Raw genomic sequence first — 9,091 nt, 5'->3', positions numbered from 1 at the left:
ATTTCTCTGACCCTGCACAGAGCTCTGCTGGGAATGCAAAGGTTAACCTTTGTTTTCTCTTGGCTGAAAATCCTGGGAGCTTACCACCGAGCGGGAGCTGAAGTGTGGCTGTGGATGGGCCATAGGAGCAGAAGTGGAATGGGGCAGATGGAGACACAGTGTGTGAAAGCAGGAGAGTGTGGGAGTAGTGGTGGGGAGAGAGCTTCATGGCTGTGGAGGGTCCCACAGAGCAGGTGCCAGAGGGAACACATGAGCCACCTAAGGCATGTTCCTCCAGGTCCTGGCAGGAGGATTCCATACTTCCCACCCATATGGTGCCTGAGCTATCATTAGAAGCATTCAGATTGAGTGAAGTACCAGCTCAGGGAAAGGCAACAAGGCTGCTCCTAACAAATGTGAAACTCTTCATCCACATGCCCCCACATGCCATCTGCCCAGTTCATCACCCAGGCAAGGGAAAGCTGGAAGAAGTTCCAGGGCGAGCAGCCTAGTGAAAGCAGAGGGAACAGAGGGCACACTGTGTCTTCAGGAGTCCTCCCGGCATTGTTTGCCATCGTGTCCATGTTTCCTGAAACCCCCATTGTGACACTATTTATCCAAGACTGGTTTTCTGTTATGGTGGCAAATAGTTTGGTCTGTAAGTGGAGCTACAACAGGCAGTGCAAGTGGGCAGAAATCTTGGCTGTGTCTCTCTGGTAGGCAGAAATGCAATTGCCTTGGATGAATAAAGGTGAAGTGGTCTTTACCGCAGTACACAGACTTGCTCTTTTCCAGCTGTGATTGTTTCTTTGCATCTTTTGTCCAATTCTCTCTCTCTTTTTTTTTTTTTTAACCTGCTTACCTCAGGGCTCTGACGGAAAAAATCCCCTTCTCAAAACATTTGCTCATGACTCGGTGCTGTCTCCAAGCACAGGTTCAGGGAATTAATTTCTGTTCTTTTCTCCTTTCAGCACAAAAAACTGAGACCAAACAGATCAAGTATTAGGCCACAGCCTCTACTGGACTCGCAATGCACATGCCAAGTGGGAAGCAGAAGTGGAATCTCCTATGCAAGCCCCTTAACTCCACAGGATAGATCAGGTTTTCCCCAGGGCTGCAGGAGACAGCATTTCCCCTCTCAGGCAGACACTGCAGTGTAACAGGCTGTGATAAAAGCTGGATTGTGGTGAAAGCTGTCAAGGTACAGCACAGGAGCTCTTACTCCCGGTAGCTGGACTGAGCTGTTTCCAGTCAGCTGGCTGAGGTTCATATTGTGGTGGTTTCTTTCTTATCCCTTCATCAGAAATGGTTTTGCTTTTTAATGGATGTACTACAGCAACTGTATCACAAGAAGTAATGGCCTGCCCTGTCCTCTTGTGGCTAGTGTGGGCCATATTTGGCTCCAAGGAAATTCGTGTGTTTGCTATCAGATGTGCACAACAGTTTGCATTTCCAGTTGGCCTGGTGTGCTGTCTTTAAAGTCCTGTACCTCTGGTCAAGACTGTAACAAACTTCTGGTGTAAGACAGTAAGCTCTGTCTCCAAAGGCAGAAAAAACCACATCCAGTGGTTTGCCCTGTTTGAAGTAATTCTGAATGTGCTGGGTCCTTGCAAAGATAAGTGTCTTCCACAAGTGACTGGATAGAAGGAAGGAGGCTGAAAGGAAGCTTAGAGATCACTGCCTCGGGGGCTGAGCTGATGACTGAGTCAGCAGCATTTCTCTGTATTTTAGTATTACAATTCAGGACATGCAGACATCAGACAGAAGGAAGAGGGAAGCAATCAGGTTAACACATCCCATGTTAGCCAAAGAAACGGAACAACTACAATTGTGTTTGTAAATAATGCAAATTATGTTATGCCAAAACGTCAGCTGAAATCGGAGCCCTTAGGAAAATCCAAGTTTTGCAGGAGAACATCCCCAGTGTTGTGTGGCTACCCATGCTGTAAAAGAGACCTTGGGGCTTACTGCAACATTTCCTTTTCCTTCTGTCTGGATACATTTACTTCTTTCTTGCTGTAACCTTGATCTGCATTTTTACTCCAGATATGGCACGTCAGAGAGGAAGATGAACAGATGTGCGGGAATGCTGAGGCTTTTTGCAATACAGTCACCCTAGCCAAAGGAGGAAGATGGCCTTTCAAAACCTGCTGGGTACTCATTCATAAATTGATGCTGTTGCATAATTGAAGGAATTTCAGTTTAGTCTTCAATGGCTTAAAAAAGTCATTAATTGTAGCACAGTACAGAGAAAAAATAAAAGCCCTGTGTGACTAAAAGAAAAAAAAAAAAAAAAGAGAAGCAAAAAGGTTAAAATGGAACTAAAATAAATTACATCTACCTGAGAACCAGTCACCCATTCCATATCTGGAGAATGCTGAAGTGGCTATATTTCCTATTTATCTGAAGCATTTGGTTAGTTTATAAGAATAGCTCACCTACTTCTTCAATGGACTTTTAAAACATTAAGTAACTATGTAAATATTATCCTCTAAAAGTCTGTTGAGATTCCTTTATTGCAGGCTGCAAACTTTTACACATTCAGCATGCAGAGGTCTTGGACTGCACAAAACCTTTTCCCCTTATCATGCTACTTTATTATTTTCCTCCAAATCCTTTAAGCTGTGCTGCAGATTCCATTTTTTTGCTCTGATAACCTTGAGAGGTGCTGTTAGGTGACTAATGAATTAAAACAGGGAAGATCAAGGTGCATATATTCAGAATTCTCAAAAGTTACCCTCCAAGATAATATCTAATAGGAATGCATGCCTTGGTCACACAAGAAGACCCCACAAGTATTTAAGATGTAAATGGTACACAGTAAAATCCTGAGAAGCAAAGACTTATTAAAGGTGAAAGGTCTTAGCAGGAATGGAATGCTGAGGAGGGAAGCAAGCCCATAAACTGCTCTCATAATGTTTTTACACAAAAACACTTAAAGGGAACTGATTAAGAACATCAAGGCAAGCAGTTATGACTTTTTTGTGTGCTTGCAAAGGTTTGAAAGGCCTATGGTAAAACTGCTCATAAGAGCTACTGGCCATGTGGGCAGGTGGGGCACAGTTTACCTGGATGCTCCTGACACTTGACTTAATGTCTTCAATAAGTATGACCTTCAGTCTAGGCATGGCTACTTCTTGCACTTGCCACTGGACATCAAACCCATCCCCCAGTCAGTCAGAAAGGGGCTATTTATCCACAATCAGTGAGCCAGTAAAATATTATACAGAATAACAGAGGATTATTTATTCTCTCTGCTTGACTGATCTGCTGTTAATATCTGCTGCTGTCACAGATAGGCATATAAATGGGCTTGGGAGTTCAGGAGCCTTCATGCTGGAATGTCTCGCTTAGGTGAGCATGGGAGCTGTGATCTGCTCCTGCTGACACAAACTGCATGAAGAAAAAAAAATGTAAAAAATTATTCTGCTACCAAAGTTCCTTTGATTGTTCGCTAGAGTTACCAAGTGGCTTCTTTTGCTTTACTCAGAGTTCAAATTCCTAACTGAGGACTGGTGTCAAGGAACAAAGCATGGATTTGGGGCTATTCTATTGAGCTCTATGAGAGTCTAGCCAGCTTGAGATGACCCAGGAACAAGAGGAATAGCTGCAAAACAAGGACACAGTGCAAGGGTATCTAACCATGGAGAAAACAGGTGGATTTCCAAATGATTCAACGCTTCACGACCTTCTGAGTCTGGGTGATCTTGCCATTGGGACGTGATAAATGCTCAAGGTGGGCTGACTGCAGTTTCTGGCACTGATTCCTGACCCTGAGTAACTTTGCAACGCACGTACAGCTTTGGCTGTAATCCTGCCCAAAGTACCTCAGCTATTCTTAATGGCTGTGCTAGGATTGCTTCTTGGAGCCATGCCACAGAATAGAAAAAAATGGATGATTCATGGGGCCAAAAGACCAAGTCATTTAAAATAAAACTTCAAAGGCATCTTGCTGATTTCTATATTTAGCTGCCTAGTAACAAGAATTTGAACAACTGGCCTATTAATTAAGAAGAGGGCATCCTCCTGCAAGCACTCAAACCTTCAAGTCAGTTCTGGTCAGCTATTTGAAAAGCCTCTGCCCTCAGGAGCGGACTCTCTGCTTCCGATTACAACTCAAGACAAGTGCCCACACCTGGGGGAAGGCAAGGTGTTGCATTAGATCCTGCTGATTAATTCCTGATAGCTCCTTGCTAGAGAACTGTGTGGGCACAGCAAAGCCACCTAATCCTCTCTGTGCTCTGTAAATGGCTATGGGACTGTGCCATGACTGTACTGCTCCTCCCCTCTTCCATAAAAGGCCATTTTTCTGTCAGGAACTACGTTGCAGGAAGAACCATGATGGCTTTAGGTGGCAAAGAGTCAAGGACAAACCTAAGCACAATGTGTTCTCCCATGCAGCTATGTCAGGCATAGCTGAGTCAGCAGACAAGGAAGGACAAACCAAGACAGACTCTACAATGAATTATGGGGCTTCTACAGACAGCTGTTGACAAAACTCTCAAATATCCAAGGGTGATGGACACAGCTGTGCACCTCACAGGTCACTCTTCCTGTCTCTGTGGGGCAATGAACATTCCACTGGCAGGAATGCAGAGGCAACTGCCACATCCTGTACTGAAGGTGAAGAAAGACAATGCCATTTACCAGTCATTCACTAGGATGTGGGATCAATGTCAACACATTATTAGAGTAAAAGTAACAGTCAGGGTTTATCATTGCCCTATGGCCATTTTTAGGTAATATCAGTTGGTAATGCTTAGCACTTAGTGGGGAAAATCCCTTGAAACAATTCTTCATTTCAAAATGCCATATTTTGAAAGCTTGCACAGTATAGTTCAGTTAAAATACAGCAACTTAGATGGCAGGATCTACTGAAGCATCATGATTGCAAGGAATTAAGTAAACTAGCTATGACTGCTTCTATGAAATATGTCAGAAAATACTTGGATTTTGGAGCACTTCAGTGAATATTTTATCAAGACTTTCAGGGCATATATCATGAGTAAACACACAGCTGCTCTACCTGTTAATGCATTAGTGTTAGTATAGCAGAACAGTGAAAGAGCAAATTCAGATCTTGCCTAGGAAAGTCAGGCTGCTTTCATGTCTGTAAACTACAGAAATTTAAGGGTGGAAAGCTACCAAAGCCAGAAAAAGAGAAGCCAACATATCTGTAGATGACTGTATAAACCTTGCAAACCATTAACAGACACCGGCAGGGGTAGGAAATGTGAAATTGTTTTTGCATGGGGCGATTTGGTTGAGGTGGAGCAGTGCAAGGCAAATTGGCCCTGAGGTTTACAAGCATGCCCTCTTTTCTAGCTTAAAAGAACCACAAATAAGAGAGGAAGCTGAGACATGGACAGCACACTCAGGCTTCAGATGGTGGTGAGGGCTGCACCTCCATGTGCTGCAGAGAGCCAAAGCTTTGGAGCCCTGCAGCCTATATGACACAGAGGAATGCTCAGGAAGACTCCTTCCACCCCACCTTTCTGGAAAATTGCACCAGAGCTGAGTAACAGCTTATCCTGCTGCACTGCTCTTACACATCTGAAGTCCTTGGTTTACCCATTTGTTGCAGAAATGCAACTTCTGTTGGTCTTGTGGCTATTTACTGAGCCACTCAGTTTTGTAAACTTCTCGCTGGGTCTTCCTGGCATGCTTTAAATATTAAAGTTCTCACTGAGCTGGCAGAATAAACAAAGAAGTGTTCCAAGGAGATGTGGATCTTCCTACACATTTCATTTTTGTAAAACATCAGGTTATTCTTTGTGGCCTCTAGAACTCATACAAAATGTAAAGATTTTCCTTTTCCCCTTCTGTAATCAATAGCATTTGCTGATGCTAAGTCTGTTATTCAGGTTATTGATTGCCACTCATTCCCTAGCCAGACCTGTTTCCTAAAGGTCCTTCAGGAAAGAAGTATTAAGATAGGAGGTTATCTAATGATGTGAACACGCAGTTATTCTGAGTCCTGGTACACATTCCCTTTTGCCTATTAACATGATGCAGGAAGAGCAAGCCTCTTACTTCCACATGAAGGTTATGGAATTTATCACTGTAAATTGCTGGCAAATATGAACTTGCATACATAAAGTAAAAAACAAATAAGAGTCCAAGACAAGAAGTGTAAGGAATTACAGAAAATGTCACAATGTTAGATGACCCTTTTCCTTGCATCAGAGAACTGCATGAAGACATACATGCTTGGTAATGTCAGTATTAAAAATACCTGCTTAGAGATCACTTTTTGCTTTTGGGAAGAGTTAGGTAACTTGACAATGGGAAGCACTTTCAGAGTGATTTTGATTCCCTTCCTGGCCTAGCTAGGATTTATCACTCTGCCTTTTAGTCTGGTACAATAGATGTGAAGAAATCCTTCACACAAAACCAGTTACAGGTGTCCTGTCGCCACTTCCACGGCTCCTGAAGTGCCTGGTTTCTGTATCTTACAGAGTTTGATAAAATAGAAATTTCCCCTGGGTCAGAAGTGCCTTTAGATACTAATTTTAAATATCCAGGTTCTGCCAGCTGCTGAGGATTTGATGATAGTTTGGTGACTGCTATTCTGCAACTGCAACATGGTAGACTGTTGGATTCAAGCAATTAAATATTAAGACTAAAGGAGTTTAACATGCATTTTTACTTTTCAGTCAGGTGTTTATTTATAACCTTTATAACCTATTTATAACCTTATAAACCTCCTAAAGTTTATTTATAACCTTCCATCCATTGTAGGTCATGATGGTATAAACCCACTTGAGTGCCTGCAGTGCAGTGTCCCACCAGCAGCACTGAGCTGACAATGTGAAGGAATATGCCCAAAGCCCTGAGCAGATGAAGCCCATTACCACAGGATGCCTCAGTTTTAATAGACCAAAACCAACTCTTAAGAGCTGCAGTGGAGAATCTCCCTGAGATGCTCCTCCAGCATCAGCTGTTAGCTAGTCAACAGTTTAACACCTTTACATGTCAGGTCCTATGCCTTGAAGAAACCAATCAGGGATCAATAGAGGATTCTTAAAGGGGCTGATTAAATACTTGTTGATTTGCAGCTTCAGCATAATTAGCTGTTAATTCATTTTACATTTCTGAGTCTCCTGTATCTCTGCCAAACTACATCCATATGCTTCTCTCTTTCCTAGCCCATTCCTTCCAGATGACAGGTACATGCTTTTCCCTACAGTAGCATCTGGCTTATTTATGTAAGTAAAGTGTACAAAACAGAAGAACTACTTCAAAAAGGAGATGCCAGATGTACAGATGTGCTCTACCAGCTTCACCAGTTCTTTCTTTCTGCTGCTTCATTATGCAGTGTCTGATGCAGCACTGAGATCACTTCAATATCCAGCTCTTAATGGATGGACAGGCAGGCAGAAGCCCGGTCTTGTCCAAAATGAGGTACCTTTGCTATGCTCCTTACCAGCCTTTCCTACAATGAATGCACCGCTTGAGAAGGGATGACCTCCTGCTCATCCTGTATGAATTTAAATCATACCAGGAATTCTTGCCCCACACTACCCACAGACACAGTCTCAAATCTACTCATTGAAAGAGCCAGAAAATGCAAGGTTAGAGCAGGGGACCACAAGTGCAAGGCTGGATAACAGCTGGAAACACAGCTCCCTGATAGGAACAAATGTAATTTAGAGTTCTCCTAGGAAACAAAAAACTGCCCTCAGCTACTGTTTGTGCAGGGACGTAAAATCTGTGTGATTCTGTGAAGTACTTTGACATAGCTGGAATTACCTACAAGCTGTGCACACTGTAGCACCGTTGCTGAACCCTGCTGACAATCCCCATATACTTGCCCCAGCCGTCCTGTGCCAGCAATGCTCTTCCAGGACCTACATAAAGATATAAATAGCAATTAATCTCACAGAAGCCTGCTGCTAATCTTGACTCATGGTAGTGGTGAGCTCTGCAGTCTCACCCTAACTCTGCTCTGTATGAATGTGCTCTTACTAGGCTTTATTTATTTTCATAGTAAACACAGCTCTGGGAAAAGCTTTCCTACGCCCTCTGCTGGTTTTCCAAGGCAGCTATTTTAATCTGAGTATTACAATCTTCTGTAAAGTACCAGTAGATTCCCATACCTCTCTTCCATTTTCATCTGACTAAACTGCAGCAGGATGTATAGGACAGACTCATAGGTGCAAATTATACCAATTACTTCCTTTGCTTCCCTGTGACTTGCAAAATGACTACTGATTTTCATGTTTACTCACCAGCCATTTTTCTAAACTAGACCATTCAGGAAATTCAGGCAATCCCCATCTCTTCATAAACAGCAGGCTTCTTTGAGCAAGTCTGCACACAGAACAGGAGTTGCCTTTGGTTCCCTTTCATGTTGAGGAGAGTGGCAAACTCCATGCACCTTCAGCCTGAGCCTTATGGCCACAAAGTAATTTGTCAGTGGATCAATTATCTCCTTTTATTTCTGCCTTCACTGCCAGGACTCCTTAAATGCTAACCACTAAGATTTAAGCAATTGTACTAGGTTACTCCCAAGACTCTTCCAGAATAATTCTTCCGTCTTTCATGTAAGTTATGCATATCCATGAGTGTTTTCCAAAAGCTCTTTCCAAAAGACAGCATACTGCTCTGATTCTCACTGGTGACTTATTCTGATATTCAGAGCTAGTTCTGCAGGTTCCAATATTTCATGTTAGTAAGTCTTAACCCTTCTATTTCTGTATTTCCGTGGCATTTTATTTTGCCCTATTTGTAAAGACAATCTAACTTACCCATCAACATAAAGACCCTTTGATAGTAATTTTCCAAAGAAAAAGACACGAGGAGTTCCCAATGGGCAGATGGTGAGGCTTGTCAAATACAAGCAGGGTATACCCTCAGTGCTAGAAATCCATGCCATAATCACAGGCTGGGCCAGATCATGACTGGAATGAGGGGTATAGTGTCTGAAGATTCACATAGCTTGAGTCACCTATTTGAAAACAGGTGTCTTACCTCCAACTTTGAGAGTGAATAACCGAGAGTAAACCCTCTACAGTAAATTCAAATGTGCACCAGATCCAGCTAGGGATATACAAGGGCAGTAACTCTACCTTGTCAGGAAAAAGGAGATACTCATTAATCAATCCAACTT

This window comes from Cinclus cinclus, chromosome 1 (assembly GCF_963662255.1).
Source record: "Cinclus cinclus chromosome 1, bCinCin1.1, whole genome shotgun sequence".
In the NCBI taxonomy this organism is placed as follows: Eukaryota; Metazoa; Chordata; class Aves; order Passeriformes; family Cinclidae; genus Cinclus; species Cinclus cinclus.
The sequence above is the reverse complement of the archived record's forward strand: the minus strand, read 5'-3'. Positions refer to the sequence as shown.